Source organism: Pteropus vampyrus, unplaced genomic scaffold (assembly GCF_000151845.1).
Source record: "Pteropus vampyrus isolate Shadow unplaced genomic scaffold, Pvam_2.0 Scaffold3, whole genome shotgun sequence".
In the NCBI taxonomy this organism is placed as follows: domain Eukaryota; kingdom Metazoa; phylum Chordata; class Mammalia; order Chiroptera; family Pteropodidae; genus Pteropus; species Pteropus vampyrus.
The window spans coordinates 19,738,290-19,758,576 of NW_011888784.1; positions in this window are offsets into that span (position 1 = coordinate 19,738,290).

Here is a 20,287-nt window from a genome sequence, read left to right on the forward strand (position 1 = left end):
ATTTTATTTATCACGGTTTCTATGGGTCAAGAATTCTTCACTGAGAAAATTTGCATGAAGGTTTCTCAGGAGGTTGCAGTCAAGTTGCTGGCTACAATGACAGTCTAATCCAAAGGTTTGTCAGGTATGGTGTTGGAGATGATACTTCTAAATTTACATTATAGTCTCAGTCTCTTGCCATCTGTGCTTCTCCACTGTGCTGTTTCATGAGATGTCAGCTGGCTTCTCCCAGAGTAAGCAATTTGAGAAAGAACAAGAGCAAGAGGAGAGATAGATGAGATAAAGATGATAGAGAGAGAATGAGAGGACAGAGAGAGAGAGACAGAGACAGAGAGGAGACCGAGAGACAGAGAAAGAGAGAGAATGCAAGCCCATAACAGATGTCATGGTCCTTTTATAAATTAATCTCAGAAAGGACACCCCATCACTTCAGTAGTAGTCTTGCATTAGAAGCAATTCAATATGTCCAGCCTACATCCAAGAGGAAGAAATTAAACATGGTGTAAATACCGGAAGGCAAAGATTATAGGGGGCTATCACAGAAGTCGCATTTCATGATAGTCATTAGTAAATATCTCTGAATTGTGCTATAGGCAATCTAATCACTTAAACTAAGAAGAAAACCAAAGCTAGAGGAAGGAAATAAACATTAACATGGATAGTATGTGAGAGAATAATAAATGTTAAATTTGAAAAGTAAACACAAAACAAAGTAATTAGTGCAATAATGTAATGGTTTGGGCACCTGGGATAGTTGTTCTGAAGTAATTAATGAAGGGTAATGTCACTGTATACTTCAGAGAGGTAAGAAAAAAGAATTGTGGCAGAACAATAACACTTCTGTTTAATGAAACAAAGACTTGAAACCAGATATAAGAGGACAGTGAATAAAAAACTAAAGTAGTACATACTGGATAAGATCAAGATGTTTATAAAGATTCTGATAACTAAGAAACTTCTTTCCAAAACATGAGTCATTAAAATACTGAATTTGGCAGTCAATTTGATATGTTTTGAGAATCATAGAGCACTTTTAAAAATACCAACCATGCACTGAGCCCCGATGATGTTCCAGGCATAGTTTTGAATATTTTAGTTCACTTTCAATTAGAACATTAATTCAAAAAAATGTCATTATAGAAAGCCTTGTGTTTAACTTCCTAATGCCCATTATTCCCCCAGTAGATTAATTTAAGCCAATTGTCATAACTCCAACCTCTTTGCCGACAATCGGTTCAGGAGTGGGTTATGATCCATTTTTGGAGAATGATTTGTGAGTAGTCTACTCTAGTCATCTGGAAAAGACTTTTCTTTCCTAAGAGAGAGTCAGTGGGAAAAGTAAAATGTCTGTTCTTCTGAATTTAGTCTTGTTTGCATATAATGCTTTAGAAAAGCTGTATCTTGTTACTAGCCGAAGGATGAACTCAAAACCAAAGATGGAAAATTTTTCCTAAGTCTTAGTGCTATAGTAATATTTTCAGAATAAATTCATTCTAAGATGAAAACATCTCATGAATTTCAAATTTTCCAAAATCCAGAATTTTTACTTAAAAGTTATTTCTCTCTCTCTCTCTCTCTCTCTCTCTCTTTCTTTTTACTAATTCATGAAGGAAGAATATTGAATAAAATCCAAGATGTATTAAGTTTTTTTTAATCTTTTCTTATAAGATAGAGAAAATACGTTACATTGCTTGAACCTCTAAATAGAGAAAGAAATGTAAAAATGGAAAGATAGTAGATCGGTGGCATGAAATTAACAACTTGGCATCTGTAGCAGATAGATATACACTTACTGCCAAACATTTACTGAAAGAAAAGCTTTCTTTGCTTTCAAATTTTATTAGAGTTTATCCTGAACAAGGAAAAGTTCTCTTAGGAATATTTCTTGTTTGACAAGAAATGAACAGTGTCATTTTGCTTTCTGTTTGTGGAGAGAGAAAAATAAACACTTATTTCAGGAATTGTGAGATCTTCAGAGTTCAGGCATTCTTTTGATCAAAAATAAATTGTGAAATATGATATAACATCAAATAATAACAGTAACAAATGCAGTTATCCACCACTAATTCCTTGGTATTACTGAGTTGGAAAAATATGGGGCACCCAATTTTGATGGCAATATGAGAAGGAAATAAACAGTGCTTTCTGTAGCACTTCTCAGAGCCTGCATAGCACAGTGCTATGCATTGGGATTCCATCTCTGGAGAATTTGAACTGTCATCTCTTAAAATATTATTACTAGTGGCCCTCCTATTTGCTGTTCTATTGGTGATTGTTTAACTTCAGATTACTTTCAACCATTTGACAAATAGTTATTGGATGTCTATTACATGCAAATTATTGCAATAGTTGTATCTCAATTCTAGGCATTTCAAATTTTGCTGTTCTATATTTCGCCATCATCTTATCTGACGTTATCTAATAAATGCACTCAATTTTGACCATTGTCTAAACAGAGTTTGGCAAGAAGAGTTAACATTTAACTTTGCATTTTTTATTCCTAAGAATACATGAACTCTAAATAGTACATGGCCTCTAAGTAACAGGGATAAATATAATAGTTATTGATAATACTATACCAGATATTTTAATACACGATAGTTAATTCTCTTTACCTATTCATTCCAGACCATACATACTAGACTGGGTAAGAGTTACAGTTCAAAAAAAAAAAAAAAAAACTAAGCTAGTTTTTCTATAGTTTGCATCCTAATAGCTGCATAACTAGCTAGACCAATACACTTGTCTTCTACCTTAAGTATTATGTGCATTGCAGATGGCCGTCTTCATCTATGTTCCCCAAAGCTTATGATTCTCAACTTATGGATACAAGTTATTCTAACATTTTCCAATGTACCTTTCTACCTAAAACCACTGCAGTTCATTTGCAGTTGTTGGTTGTTAAGAATGAGAACTGTGTACAGACACCTCTGTTTTCTAAAGCATCTAGACTATTTTTTATTAGATAAGTATCATCTTTGGGAAAATGACTTAATTTCAGCTTTCTTGAATTCCCTTCCCTTCTTCTGTCTTCTGGTTCTACAGATGAGCTACAAACTGTTCACCTTTTTTCCATCTTAGGATGTTAAAATTCTAGGTTCTTCATCAGATCACATTCCACATTCTAGACCAATTTTGAATGATTTTGATTCCCTTCCCTCCACACTTCACCTCACCACCTTTCTATTCTCCATCCAAAATTATAAAGCAGACCTCCTCTTCCTTTATGCAATAAATCAGGCCACTCTTTTCTCCAAACCTCTTCCTTGACAGAATTGTTCCCCATATTTTTATCACTATCAGTACATCACGGAGGCAACATGGCTTAGTGGCAATAATGTGAACATAAACTTTGGAAACAGCTATGGAGCAATCAATGTTAAATTATTGTCTATACTATTAATAAGAACTGTTAGCAAAAGTCTGCCATATGGAACCCCTTTGTCTTTGTAGATTCCTTTGTCTTTGTAGATCCCTTTGTCTTTGTAGATCTATATGATACAAAAGAATTGAGACATATTCTAATATATGGTGAGTACTCCTCACTCCATTCCCCATAAAATGTTATCAAAATCAGTCGGCATGGCATGTAAAAAAGACTAAGATTTCAGTGAAATTGTGAAATTGGAGCTAAGGATGAGTATGAGAAATGTAAGGCCATTCATCTTGATAACTCCAAAATGTGTTGTCAGATGGCTTCGGTTTCCACAAAGCATTGACAATTATTCTACTATGTTGAAAAGTGTCCCTCCTGCCCTTCTGATATTAAAAAATAAATCATTTTATCCAAAAAGTATGAATGTGATCTTATTTGGAAATAAGTTCTTTGTAGATACAACCAAGTGAAAATGTGCTCATACTGGATTAGGGTAGGACCTAATCCAATGACTAACGTTCTTAAAATAACAGGGAAAATTTGACACAGGTAGAAAAACAGAGAAAATGTCATGTGATAAAGGCAGAGACTGGAGTTTTGCAGCTGCAAACCAAGGAATAACAAAGATTGCCAGCAAATTACCAAAATCTGGAAGCAGCAAAGAAGGATTCTGTCCTAAAGGATTCAGAGAAAACATGACCTTATCAACACCTTTCAAACTTCTAGCCTCCAGATCTGAGAGGATAGATTTCTGTAATCTAAAGCCACCTAGTTTGTTATAGCAGCCCTTGGAAACGCATACAAGTGTCATGAGTCACTCTGTACTAAGAATATCTAAAAGATAAGAGAGTTTGCATTCTGAACCAAAAAGGCAGGCTTATAACTCCATTCTACCACTGTTACTTATAGATTTATTCAAATATAATGACCCTAGAAGAGTGACTCAAATATCAGAGGCACACTCAGTGAAATGACACTTAAGATATAAAATATAAGCAATAAATTCTTTTTATCTCTCTCGCAGAACAGCTAGCAGCTCTCATGTGTACCTGCTGCTCCACACACTGACACATTTTCACATTGAGTCAACCCAGTAGCCACCGTTTCAGTAGCGCCTAGATGCATATAATTTTTCCCTAGCAACGCTTCGTCCTCTTGAAAATGGGGAGTTATATATCACATACGAAAAAGCTTGAAGGCAAGGTGACTTTTTTCTACCATTTTTTATCTCTTTTGTAGTAACACCACCATTGAATTCACGACTTATTTTCTTGACCTGTATATCTGTTCAGTGAGCATATTGCCTTGCAGATGATTGAATATCAATAACTTGTCAAACAAGAAAGAAAATCTACATAAAATTAGGATCTATAGGCTGATACTGGAGCAGGAAGAGCCTTTCAGCAGATGTAAGAGCTTGAGCTGACATCAATGGTTCTTCAGCTATGCATGTGTCTAGTAATTACCTGGAAAGCCCAGCTCCTGCCCTCAAGATTATAATTGATAAGGTCAGAGTTGAGACCTAGAAATTTGAGATTTCAAAGGTTCCCTGTGTGATGTTGTTGCTGATGGTCTGAGAATTACCATTTGAGAAAGACTTGCCTATATAAAACAGTGATCTACCAGAGCCTAACAGTTTTGTTTTAGGGATATTTTTAAAACATATCTAAAGATATTAACATCTAAAATCACCTATTTTGGTTTAAAGATCTTAGACCAAAATTCCACATAAAAATATCTCACATATTATTCTCTCATTACTATTCACCTCCCACCCCATTCAACTGAACTAGATGTACAAAAAGAGTCCTCAAGCTGAAGTCCTCAGGTCGCTATCTACATAATAATTTTACAAAAAGCATAATTTTGGAAATAAGCCTCTGAGCTCAGAGTTTTACTTGTAGCTCCATGGGAGTCTTAGGATCTACTCTAACTTTTACAGCCCCATTTTAAGGATGACTCTTAACCACTGCTGCACGTTAGAATTATGTGCGGAGGTTTAAAATATCCACAACTCGGACCAATTAAATCAGAATTTCTGGTTTGGTCTCAGTACATAGGGATTCATAAATTAATTCTAATGTGCAGACAGGGTTGGGAGCCACTGCTTGAACTGAATATATTTACCATAGGCTATATGACCAAAGTCTCTGATAGTGAGAAAACTCTGATTCTGAATCATCAGGTTCTCAGGAACTCATATAACCTCAGGATTCTTTACAGGATATATGTATAAGCATGAGACTATAGAAAATGAGATTAGTAATACCTGTTCACTTGAAATTTCAGAAACAGGATTAGAAAAAAAGTAGCCTACTACAGAAGAAGTCTAAGAGGGAGAAAATATTATAACCCACACATAATCAGCTTAACATACCAAGAACAATAGCATAGTTAAAAAAAAAAAAAATTCAACAGAACTCTAGTCTGCCTGAGATCACTTTTCTCACAGAATAAAATTAATAAATCGGAAGATTCTTTTTTCTTGAAGTAAAAGTCATATTCTACATTTTTAGGTTTAAAAACTAAATATGCTTTGGCTTATAATAAATTGTTCTTATTAAATAAATCAATATTATTTTATAAGTGAGACCTAAAATTATAAATTATTTTTGGTTCCTAATTTTAAGTACATATTTTCACCCTCAGAAAGATTAAACAGTTAAGTCTATCATTATTGAGAAGCTACCCCAGTGCCCTCTACTCAAATACACATACATTCTTGTATACTTTTCCATGAAAGTATCTGAATAAAAAATAAGCTAGTGATAAAAAAACTACTTCAATTGTAATGTTGAAGAAAAATCAGACCAGCGGGAAACCAAGCAGCACTCAGAGAGTTGGCGGGTCTGTTACGCAAGCAGTCCCAGAAGAGCTAGCACTATGAAGATCTGGGCCCTGAGCTCAGGGGTAACCTTACTTTCATAGGGCTTATCTGCAATACCTATGTTATCTAGACAAAACAAGCAAAGAGGAGGGTGAGTCTTCAGTTGATCTCAAGGTCACCCTGCCCTTCAGTCTATGAGTCAAGCATGTCTGTCTATAGAGGCAGAACAAAGAGCTGATTACAAGGCTAGTTATTTGAGTGGAAAATTCCTCTTCAATTATACTTTCAAGTTAAAATGGGTAAGAAAAAAAAAATATTTTCCTTCAAAAATTAGAGTAAGCAAATTGTAGGCATGGCTGTGTATCAGGAAGACCCATTAGAGTCTCAATCTACTCAATCTAGGGAAATGTAATCAAAACAAGTGGTAATGTTTAAGAAAGCTTAAAATGAATTTTCACTTTTTTATTTATTTTAGAAGTTTTTATTCACACATAATTCTACTTTTCACCTAGAACAAGCATATATTTACTAGTTTTAATAAATAAGCAGAGGGGTAGAAATTCTAAATGTTTGTCATATATAGTAAGAAAGCAATTACCTGATATTTTCATTAGTTTCTCTAGTTACAAGGAAGAGAGACTTTATCTTAGAAAAACTCTTCCTAGATGATGGCATAGAAACATTGTGAAAGCAGAGATCATAAGTAAAATTTTCAAAGAAAATCTGTATCTCCTCTACGTAGTTTAAGCAACCTATATCTACTTGAGCTATTAATCATAAACATGTTAGTGAATGGGTTATTTGGGGGTGTTCATAGATTTCTATATGGAATATTTTGGCATAATGAACGTTTATATTTTAATATAACTCTATTCCTTTGCTCTAGATTATCTCCTCTAATTAAGTGATAGTGATACTTTGATTCATTATCTTATATTTCATGGAGTTTTAAAAGAAACTTCCTGAAGAGGTCTATCACCATCTAATGTTACAATAAATATAGTAAAAACTGTGATCTCATCAACAAATATTTTTGCTCCATGGTAGGTATAGTTAGATTATGAGATTGTGTCACCGGTGGACTATTTCTTGGAGCCGCAAGGTGTCTTGCAACTATTGGGATTAGAAAACAATCACATGAGCGAGTCATCAATCTCCGATGGGCCAGATATATCAAAACAAGTAGAGTCTATAACATTTTATCTTTGACACCTCATTTCTAAGAATTCCAAGGGAGAGAAACACTTTAGTATTCATTCCTAACCAAGTGACACTCATGGTGTTGAGGCATGAAACCAAGGTCTCAAAGGATAAACTTGTCATGTTAAAATGTTCTAGGAGCACTCTACAAATTCTAAAAGCTACCAACCATTAAAGAAAAAATTGAAGCAATTTCTAAAGGTGAGGAATTCCATCACTTACACCAATTTTCTGGGTAGCTTTGTCTCAAACAAATGATTAATTTAACCTTTCGGGTATTATAAACACTGTGAACTGAAAAGAATAAAAACACATTTTTTTAAAGGTATGCTTTTTAAAAAATATTTCTTATTTTTATAGTATTTTGATAGTTTAGTAATGTCTAAAATCATTGTATATTTCTATTATTATCGTCTAACATGGTTATGAGTATTTATAATTTTTAATGAGGATAACCAATTGATAAAATTTACCTAAGCAAAGATTACCTTGTAAAATTCAGTTTGTAAATCAGTAAATGAACTAAATGTATTTGGGTTAAGTAGCTTCTAAAAAAATTCTTCTTATTATTTTCCTATGTAAGCTGGTTCTGAGGATACCAATAAAAACAACAACAACAAAAAAAAAACAATTGTTATTTGAGTAAAACTATGCATATTAGTTAGAATGATCATCTGTACATTTCAGATAATACACAGACTTGGAAACTTTATGCTAATAAATGAATTACAATCTCACTGTGCTCAGTTCTCTTTAACTACAATGACTAGAGGAACAAATATTATGGGGAAAAATATATTACCTGAAATTTTGTTTAAGATTTATAATGCAGATCAAAGCATCTTAGAAGATAAAATCATTATCCAATAGAAATAATCATCCTAAGTTTTCAAAGTATTGTTTTACTTAAACAATTTATTCAAAAGCTTAACTACTTATCAATTGATGTTTTATAGTTGTAGATAATTTATTCATATGATTTATGTTTTATTCTCCTAATAAAACCATAGTTGTGAGAAATCTCTTTGTTTATTGAAAGAGACTTGAAAATTTCTGGTTATGTTCTCAATTTGATATTATAATCAGATTTGCAAATAGCTAATTGATAATAAAGCTAATTTACAGTCTACACATTTCCAAATTCAGCTCCTAATGAAAATAGCCACCTACAGATTGAGGTTATAATTATCTAACTTCCATAAAACAAAAATATCAGCTCTATGATACTGGCCCATGGTGAGGATGCATGCTACTTTTAACCAATTTTCTTGCTACTCAAGAACCTCTGCCTGATAAATTATATCTCTGATGTCAACATATGATTAAAATTTTTAATAATACAATTTCCTGCACTATTAAATATTGAGCATCTCAGAGAAACAAATAATGTATTGCTAGTCAATAAATATATAATTGTATATGCATATACAAACTGATTTGTTTGAAATATATGCATTTTTAATTCACACACGGACTTTGAGGAAGATGTATTGGAGAGGACATTTATAGTTTGGCTAATAGACAAAATCATTCATATCCTCCAATCCATCATCAGCTCCTTCTGAAAGACAACCATTGTTAATAATCTCTTATGAATTACACTAACGATATTTTTTTAAGAATTATATATAAGTATGTATAGTGTCAGATGGGTACTAACTAGACTTATTGAGGTGATTACTTCATAAATTATATAAATATCTAATCACTATGTTGTACACTTGAAGCTAATATATTGTATGTCAACTGTAATTAAAAAATAAAAAATTAAAATTGAAAAAATATATAGAAAATAAAACATATTGAGCAGAATTTATTTGTTCTGTGAGAGATAAAACAATACAGTAAGATGTTTACCTCAAAGAGATTATAATGAAGCAATTATAGATGCAAAATGATTTACAAAGAGTTTACCATCTAGACATACTGGGATAGAGTCAGAACTTACACAACTTGATCGACCTAGGATTATCATCCATTTTTGTTTATCATGGAAGAGCTCATTCCATTGTTTCCACTTTGCAAGGATTAAAAAGCTCTCAAGTCTTTAAAACCACAGTATGCCTTCGGAGAAATCACTCAAACTCTGTTTCTTAGATTCCTCTTTTCTGAAATGTGTATGATAATAGTACCTATATCATAGAGATATGAGCTGTAGATAAAATAATGTATTTATAATTCTTGAACTGCTCATATATTCCATGCTCAAGATGTGTTTCTATTGTTACTTGAAATCAATATTATTTTTATTATAAAACTATATCTTAGAATTAAAATGACAAGTGATGACGAAAAAGAGTACACAGATTATAACATTATGTTAATATTTAATGATTGCAGTAAGTGGGTGTCTGATTGAGAACTTTGGATTCAAATATACTTACTTTAAACAAATTTATTAGTGTGCAAAGAGCAGACCATATAAGAGTGTGTGTGTGTGTATGTATGTATTTAGTTTATATTAGACCATAAAGGGAACATTCATCAGAGACAGTAGTAATAACTCATCTTTCAAGATATATGTATGCTCTTGACATTTTACTAAGACTATATCAGAAACTTTTTAATAAAAAGTGCTAATAGATATTACTACACTCCATCTAACACCTGAAGGAACTGAATCTCACCAAATTTAACTACTTTTTTCAATGATACATACTTAGAACTACTTAGAATGTGCTAAAGATTGAGTTCAAACAAAATGCTGTTTCTTAAAAATATGTGTTATCCAATAAAATACGAAGATAGAAAACTGTACTACAACATTTAGTGAAATAAACTATAATGGAAAAGTGCTATTGAAGTAGAGAGAAAGGCATGCTATATATAAGTTGATGTTAGAAAAAAATCCAACTGAGTTTTGGTGTTCTTTCTATATAAAAGATTTAACTATATTAACATTTAATTTATAAAATATAATTTGTAACTAAATTAAGTCTACTATATATAACTATCATAACTAATACATGTGTATAAAACCATTAATATTAATATATTTATGTTGAATTTATAGCTATAGAATTTGAATAGCTCTTTGAGGGAAGTTTTCAGATTAATACTATAACCACTATGATTTCTTAATGTTAACATTTTCCAAATGGACACCAGTTCTCATTTAAAATGAGACAAAGAAACAAAGAAAACTTTAGAGATTCAGGTAATGTTCTGTTTCTTCTCCATATCTCCAGTGGTTACCACTTTCCTGAACTTTGATGTATGAAAAAGATCCCTGTATGTTTAGAAGAAGTCCCAAATCATAATTTAATATTTTTAGACCCAGATCCCATATTAAATATCTCACAGACTGTACCTCTTATTACCATCAACCAACAACAGCTAAAATAAAAATGTACATTGTGAAGATCCTCAAACTTCTTCTTACATGGCTACTTTGAGTAGAATGCCTTACCTTTTATCTCGTAGGTTGAAATCAGGTACAATAATCAAATTTTGTAATGATGGCCCAAAATTGGGAGAAGAAAAAGTTAAATTATACATTTTCATATAAGGAATTAGAGAGGCTCACACTAGATTTAAATATACTTATGTTAAATGCAAATGGCACATGAAGGAAAACTTTTAGTCTTTAATGGCGTAAAATACAGGATTAAAAACACCATGTTTATTCTGTATATAATTTAAAGGTGTAATATCTAAAAGAAAAAAATAATAATCCTGCAGGTTCTCCCCAAGAATATTTTATATCTGCAATAAAAGTTCCACTGAGATTTAAAGTGAAAATAGAGGCAGAATTGAGTTTAAATAGAGCATTGACTTCCAGCACATTTTCTGACTTATAAAGGGTGCATTTTAAAAATGAGAAAATAAAGTCTCTGTGATTTATGATGATTTTAAATGTCTTTGATACTTTTGGTATTTCTCCAGGGTAAAACAAGAACATAGTTTCGTTGCCATGCGGACTCAGCAGCTTTGTGGCAGGGACCCTTTGAGGAATAACTAAGCGGGGTCAGTAGGAATTGAAGAGGAGTGACAGATTTGTGCTGCCCTCTGGAAGAATGGGTGTAAGAAAGTGGTTTTGTCTATTCTATGGCTGAAGGCATGTAAATATGATCTCAGAGTTTTTTCAGAAGTAAATTTGCTTTCTATTTGAGTTCAGAGACATGGATATTGAGTTATTGAGTTAATAGTATAAAGGATATACTTTTCTCTTCTTCATTAATAAAATAATTTGGGAACCACATTCATTTTAGGGTATAGGAAAAGCAAAGTCCTCCAAAAGCTGTTTAGCAAAAAACCCTCTTTTTAATTCTTCTTATCGCTTACCTCCCAAATTTGGATTCCTGATACAAAGACTTCAAAGTGAATTTACCAAATAGGTACTGTAATTAACAGCAGGATAGTTACAGATGATTATTTCCACTTCAAAAGCCAGTGTAACTAGAAGTCTAGTAACCAATAATGGAAATGAATTATATCTCTGTTTTTTTTTTAAATTAACTTGATCAGAATAATGTAAAATCAAAGTCAATCAGTAGTGCTTTTACACAAACCTGTCTTAAAGTCAAAGTTTTAAAAATAATGTATCATTTTTACTGTTAAATGTGTTCTCAAATATGTGCTGAACACAGGAATATTTACAGTTAAATTTTTAAAATTAGAATATTGCATTAGTAATGCAAATTAGAAAATATCAGTATTGCTTAAATTAAGTGCCATGAGGACAGGTGTGTTTTCTGTTTGGTTCATGATTGTATCCTCAGAGTCACTTGTTGAATGACTGAATCTTCATTATGTGATACCAAATCTATAAAACCAATTTCTACTTTAGTATTAAAAAAAGAATTAAAAACTCATTATTGGCAATAGATATAAGAAATTGACTTTTAAAAATAATGTGTTTCTTAGTGTTATGAATACATTTGCTGGACAATTATTTTTATCTTTTCAGCTTAAATAAAATTTGATTCCTATAGCCCATTATAGTTTCTCATTTTTACCTTTAAAAGTAATATCATAGGAGTAATGTCTTAAATGTTGAATTTTCCCTGTAGTCTCATAAACTCAGAAAATATCTGCTTCCCCAGAGTTAATGCTCTTACTGATGTTTTAAGAAGCCAGCAAAAAATCAAGTCTCCTTATAAAAATAAAAGCTTCATGACTTAATTAAATTTATCCTAATTTCTCAAGAGAGCAGTAAATAACAGAAAATTTCATCACCACCTATCCCCCAAAATGATTTTACTTTCATATAAGCAACTATATTAAAAAGCATATTCATCTATGATTATATATTCAAATGTTTTTCTTTTAGTAATGTTTTCTTTTACGAAAAAAATGGATGTAACATGGACTTAAGAATCTGTTGTTCAGTGACTATACTGTTTTCCATTGTATTGCTTTATAGTCAAAATATAAAGCAAAGTCCCCCAAATAATCCTACTCAGAATAAGTGATATGATCAACTAGCTAATTAAAATATAGCAATCCAAAAATCTTGGCAGTTAATTCCACAAGAGGACAATAGAACTAAAAGTGAATTAGTAGGATGTATTGTCACCATAGCCATGAGCAGTCAGTTTAAGCATTTAATCAAAGTATGCACTTGAGAGCACTGCTGTCCTCAGAGTGAATGTAGTTCATGCCAAATTGATTTTATTTGTAATCAAGTTCAATGAGATTCAAGGGAACCCACAGAAAACCAGCAGCTAATGATGCTGGCAGGGGAACTTCCTCTGTGATGTATTTTGACTCTCAAGTTAGAGTTTAAGGCCAGAGAGGAAGTGTTTTTTCTATCTGGACCCAACATTATCTTTCTATTAAACGATTATCCAGGGAAGACTGAAGCTAACATTTACCCTCTTGAATTTATTTTTGCTTATATTCCAAAACTAAACTATAATCTTTAAAAAGTACTAAGTTTCATTTGACAAAAAGCTTTGGAATAAAATAAATGTGTTTTGAAATATTACTTCCAAATAGGAGCAAAACCAATTAGAACTTCTATCATGAACATTTTATTGTTATTCTAAAAAAAATAAATTTTACAATAAATTTCTACTATTAAAGAATGAATTTTATATTTATGTATTTATTAGACTTTAGTGTAAGTACCTTGGAATTTAATTTAGTTAAATTTGAATGGGTTTCTCTAGGCAATATAAAAAGGATAAAGAATTATCTCCCATCAAAGCTTTATACTTGGATGACAGGAGGTATCTTGAACAATGCTTTTTAGGAAGCATTCCTCAGCATATTTATATACCTCACCAGATATATACGTATAAAAAATTACCTTAAGGTAACATATAAAGTATGCATTTCTATGTGTTATCAAACTTCATTACACTGTAGAAATCCTAAATCTGGAAAAGGAATGGTTTCAAAATAGAATGTGACATATTATAAAAATCTCATGACTTTCAAATTATTTTTCCTAGCCATGACTTTCTTCAGCAATCTTTCAGTCAATAAAGTTGATTGCCAGTTTTTCATATTTGTGGATTCTAAAAGGAAACACAAAACAAGTAAATATCAAATGGTTTTGTTTTAAGCATAATGTGTTAAAATATGTAAGAGGCCCTTATGAGTTGAAAATACATAAGAAGAGGCCCTTATCAGTGGAAAATAATTTTATTATTAATTTGTTACCTGGAAATAAATTACTTTATTCATAACTAAAAAAAAAAATGGAATGGATAACCTGGTTACACATGATTTGGATTAAAAATGAGAAAGCATTATGAGATTTATTATTTTGTGTGGCGCAAAAGGATATGATTACACGGTCAAATCAATATTAGCACTATAATTGCAGCTTGAACTTTGGGGTCCTAAGTCTAAGAGTGATAAGAAACAGTAGGAAGGATGTCCTAAAAACCTGTTGTTGTTTTTTTAATTAATAGTATTCTCATTTCTATGAAATTTCCTGTGTTAGAATGTTAAGCTATTTAGGTAGAAGATAAATCCAGTGCTTGCTGCAAGGAGGTAAGTGACAACCTAAAAAGAAAAACAAAAACTATTAACACTAAACGTAAAGAGACACATTAAGTAAAAAAACACATCTACATTCTACCTTATAATAGGACGTGGAGGAGGAAAGCCAAAACCAATAAAGTATCTCTAATTTTTACAACTTTGCTTACAACAGAAAGGAGAATGAAAATGAAAGAAAGAAAGAAAAAAAAAAGCTGTGATAAGCCGAATACTAAAATGGGCATTTCTGTGTGTGCATATTTATGACTTTTATCAAATAGTTCTTAGACATGTCTAATCCTTCAAGACCAGAATCTCAAGAGAATAAATTTTTTCTATAGCACTGAATCAGTGATGGACTAGGGTTCCATGTTTCAAAGAATTTGAAGAGAGAACAGGCTTTAATGACAGTTTGTGAGACCACAAAGAGATACACTATAGTGATTAGCCAAATTATTTATTATTTGAAATGTCTGGAATGTAACAGTTTTCTCAGTGTAATATAAATTTAAAATAAATATGATCCTGGTACATTGAGAACTGAAGCTAAATCTTGTTATTTGCATATCAATAGAGTATTTTTTTTACCATTTTCCTTTTCAGTGTTCTCAAATGATTATGAAGTCTTCACTCGATTATATACTTGGTTTAAAATAAAGTGTTAATTATATCCTATTTTATATAAAATACAACACTAAGTCTCTACTGTGCTTATTTGCCCTAATAGCTCTAGTAATTTCAAATACATATATATCCTCAAACATTATGACATTTATTGATTGATTTATTCTCTTCCCGTTGTTAGGTAGCTAGTCAGACATGAGCAACAGAGGAATGAAGGAATAGAAGCCCAGCCCAGAGACTGCCTGAAGAACACCCTATTGATAGAGAATTTCTCCTGCATTTCCAGGTACAAAGGACAAGAGGACAATAATCTTAGCTGGTTTAATCCAGCCACAGAGGCCTGCACAGAAGGTACTACCCTAATTTGCCCACAATCACAGCTTCATTATACTGTCATTATAATACTATGTTTATGCCTGGAAGTTCATGAATCTAATTATAACAGACTGATTTCTGGGTAAGCATATGAACACTAGGCAAAGTGTTATACAGAAGCCAAATGTCAATCAGAATGACCTCAATCCCCTAGGAATGCCTTTGGAACTACCCATTATGGCCCAAATATAATTCAGACATTCTAACTGCTGGGTGGTTACAGTTCTCTTTGCTAAAACCATGTTCCTCCTTGGAGTGTGCTTTGTCTTTCTAAAACATACTTGTAATAAATCTTTTCTAAATTTCATCGATCTGTGATTCTTCACTGCATCAATAAGCAAGAACCAAGAAAAAAATGCTAATTACAATTCTGTGCCCATTATCCCCCCAACTGCCACCATTAGTGTGACACCAAAGTTCAAGTCACCCCCAATAGTACACCTCCAAGAATATCAACCTCTTAAGAACATAGATTTTATTTCCCTCACAGCTTTACTTGCAGCGACTGGCACAATAAATGAATAAAGGAACTAGGAAATTAAATAGTTAAGTAGAACTGACCAAGAAAAAGCTGTTGATTCTTGGGCTAACAGCGGAATAACAGCACTAGACCAGTAATGGTCTTATTTCTAGATTAGGTGCTAGAGAGAAATTTCACACATGCTATGGCTTCAAGAAAAGAGAGGGAAAATAAACCTGAATCTGAGTGCTCGACTCTTATGCGGCACTAAGATATTTGAAATGTTTATAGAGACAATAGAGGCTATTTGGAAAACTTTTCAATTTTATCACAGTGTAATACTGCCACATCAAAATCATGCTGTAAGAAGCTATCAGTGTAGCACAAAAAAGACTTCTTGTTTTGCAACTACTCCACTGGGAAGAAAGTGGTGGTTTAAAATATATGAATTTTTGCTAGCTTGGTCACAAAGAAGTTGGCAAGATGAAAACAGAATCCAGTAGGGACTATAAGGAGAAAGGAGTGAGAGAGTAATATTAAAGGCCTTTCTATGTACTTTAAAAAAGGTGTAAACAACACAGCAAAAATAATAATATACAAATAATAAATAATTTTAAAACAATTGCATACTCATTTAGACACTAAATATGTTTATATTTGGCTAAGTGTAAGATAGATGCATGGTTCTTTCTGGTAATGGGTTTTATTTCTCACTATTTCATATATTTTGAATCTTGACAGTGGGATCCTGTGAGAAAATCTCTGGGAAAGCAACCCAAGTGAAGACTAAGTTCCTACATGAAGGAAGAACAAGATCTCAAGAATGTGATAGTTCAGATGTTAAATGAAAATGTAAATGTATTTTCTCCCCTGGCTGGTGAAGCTGGAGTATCCAGTTATGCTTATCTTATTAAGATAAAAAGAAACATCACACTACAGTTTAGAGTGTTTAGGAGAATTGACTAACCTCACATAAATATGCCCAAACAAAGAACATATACATACACCCACACGGTCAGTCAATCTCCCCTCTCCTTCATCTGTCACTAATTGTTTAATTTAATAAGAAGTTATTTTCAGAATAAAGAGTTCAAGATTCTCTAGTATTGCTTTTATATACTACAAATATAGAAGATAAGTCTTTATGCTATAAGTTAAGTGAAACATAAATGCCAATATATATAAAAGGATATGAATTTGATAATCCATTTATAGTTAATAATGACAAATATTCCTTTATTTTATTTTAATTTTTAATAATTAGAATAGTTTTATATTGATTTCTAAGCTATTAAACTAAAAGACTTGGCTTTTCTCATTAACTGTCTAATATTTGACTTAAGAGAAATATCAAGCTCTGTTTCTAGAGTTCTGGACCAGGAAAGATATCTAATAATTCTTAGATATTTTACAGCCATTACTTCTAGTATCTTACTTACTTTGAGAATGATCTAGCTATTATGTTTACCAGTTATCTTTCCTCAATATTCTACTTTGGAAAAACAGATCTTTTGTGGAAATAAACAGGTTTTTGCTATTTCTGTCCACATTTCCAAAGTAACAAGTAAATAGTATGTGTATCTTAAATTTGAATTCTGTGTATTCACAAACATATAATTTTAATTTATGTATTTTAAATAATAAAATATTCATACATTTATAAATATATTGAATAAGACTACCATAAAAGTTTGCTCTATTAAAAATTATAGATATACTTAAAATTGCACTTATTAGTATGGAATGTCAAATTGCTAACAAAATTCCTGAGAAAATCTACACAAGAAAGGAGGATGGGCAGAACTCAGCCAAATGCACTGCTTATATATTTATATCTGACTGAGAGGTTATCAGACAACTAGAAATGGGTAAATAGTCAATTAAGTCACCACTTCATTTGTACATCTGGACTGAATTCTGCCAAAACATTTAAAATATATCAGAAGTCTCTGTAACTGCTCTACTCTCTTTGGGATCTTTTGGAAACATATTACATCAATGGGTATTTCAATTATTAATAAAGTAACATAAACATTCCTATGGTGAAAAAATACCTTTCTAAAAAATATATCTGTTCTTTTGTGTATAGATTTACATTAAAAAAACGATATAAAGTGTTTGTTTATAAGTTGAAATTCTAACTACATTCTTCTTTCACCCCAATAATTGATTCATATGCAAGTCAATTTATAATCATCTAATCATTCTTGTCAACAATATTTTAACAGTATAAAGAAAATATAGCTCAAAAGAGTAATGCAATGCAATTTTAAATTTAATGAGAATAAATTATGCAATGTTATCTAAATATTAAACATAACTAAGAAGACATTCACTTCAAGAAAATTAATAGAAATTTTATTTGAATATTTTGAGTACTTATTGTGCAACACCATTTAAAAGTGATGGATTCCATATATAAGAATAAAGAGCTGGCCTTTTCTTGTTTTGGTTTCAGTCTTAGATTGTTTTCTTCAGTGAGCTATAGGAAAAGAACATAAAACTCATACCCCAGGCAAAATGATAACTTATTTCCATTCGACAATGGAAAATAAATAATTTTTTCTTTAACTTGTACATTTTTAGAAAAAAAAATCTGAATTAGAAGTTATATTCTGCTCTCCCACAGTCAAGATTTGGTATTTAAGGATTCCATTTTTCAGTTCTGTCCATGTCTCTGATTAGTTAAATGTTGTTCACAATGATTGACTCGAATTATTTCAATTTTTTAAACAGCTTCGTGGAGATTTATTTGACATGCAAATGGATTTCACATATGTAAAGTGTGTAGTTTGACAAATAAATTGAACATATGTAAATACCATGAAACTATGATCATAGCCAAGATAATGAACATATCCAACACTGAGAAATTTCCTTATGCCCTTGGGTAACCACTCCCTTCTCCTCCTCTATGCTCTCTCCATTCCCAATCACTAATCTCCCTTCTATTACGATAGATTAGCTTGTGATTTCTAGAATTTTATATCCTTGGAGACATAGAGTATATACGATTATTTTTGTTTTGTTTCATTCACTCTACCTGATTATTTCAAGACCCTCCATGTTGTTGAGTATATCAATATTTCATTCTCTTTTATTGTTAATATTCATTATACTGATATACAATTTGTGTATATGTTCATATGTTGATGGGCATTTGGGTTGTTTCTAGTTTGGTGCTACTACAAATAAAACTTCTGTGAACATTTATATAATTTTGCATGAACATGTGATTTTATTTCTTTCAGGTAAAAATTTAAGAATAAAATAGCAGAGTTATGTGTTGAGTGTATATTTAATAATTTTTAAAAACTGTCAAACTGATTTCCATAAACAGTTTGCTATTTTAATAATTTTAGACTTTCTAATAAGTGAGTAGTTGAACCTCATTATGATTTTAATTTGCATTTCCTTAATGATGTTGAACATTCTTTTCATGTTCTTATTTTTCATCTATGTCTTTTCGAGTGCAGTGTTTGTTCGAATATTTTGTTTTTATTTTATTCCATTATTTTCTTTTATATAAAGACTTTTCAAGTTCTTTGTATATTCTGAATACATGTCAGATATATTTGTTAGATGTGTGACTGACAATTTCTTCCAAATTCTGGCTTGACTCGAATCATTTCAATTGTATTGTGAGAATATCATTAAAATATGGTCTATCTTATTAAATGTCCCATGTGGTTCACTTCACATAATGTGATGTTTCCAAAAAGCCATATATATTTAATATATGTTTATTAATATAACTATATCACTAAGAGAAGCCGAGTTATGTACAATATGCATCAGGAACCTGGCTCATTGAAAAATTGATAATTCAAAATCTAAGGACTCCCATATTTTTATTACTAGTACAGATAATCATCAGCAAAGTAAAATTGGTGAGAAACAGTCCTTGATATTAGAGACCTTTGTTCTATATCAGTTCTGATAATCACGTATAATTCTTTCCTCACATGCATAAAGAAGAAATAATGCCTCTTATGGATTGCTAGTAGAATTAAATAATGTAATCATGTGGAAGTACTTACATACTAGGTGCTTCCTTATTATTGATAGCATAATGATGATGACAATTCAACCTTGCCCCAAACATAAACACGCAAAGGAATAATTCACATAAGAAAGTAATCAGACAGATGTGAATTGTAAAGTGTCTTGAATAGCTAATTGTGAAGATCAGCTATGCTCTGGATATACAAAATTAGAACAGAATAGAGACACTCTAATGCTCTTTTCCTCCATATGAAAGAGGAGCCTGAAAAATCCACACATGGAAGTATCACCCTGTTCTATAATATGACAACTTGGGATCCTGAAAGGCTCTAAAATTTCTGTGATGTATTATCTGTAATGATGTAGGTCATAAAAATAATCTTGATAAACTTGAGAAGCAGATAAGAGAGGCTGCACAGCTAAGGTCTTAATGTATTGAATCAATAAGGTCTAAAATATATTGAATCAATAATTCTTAAAATTTTAA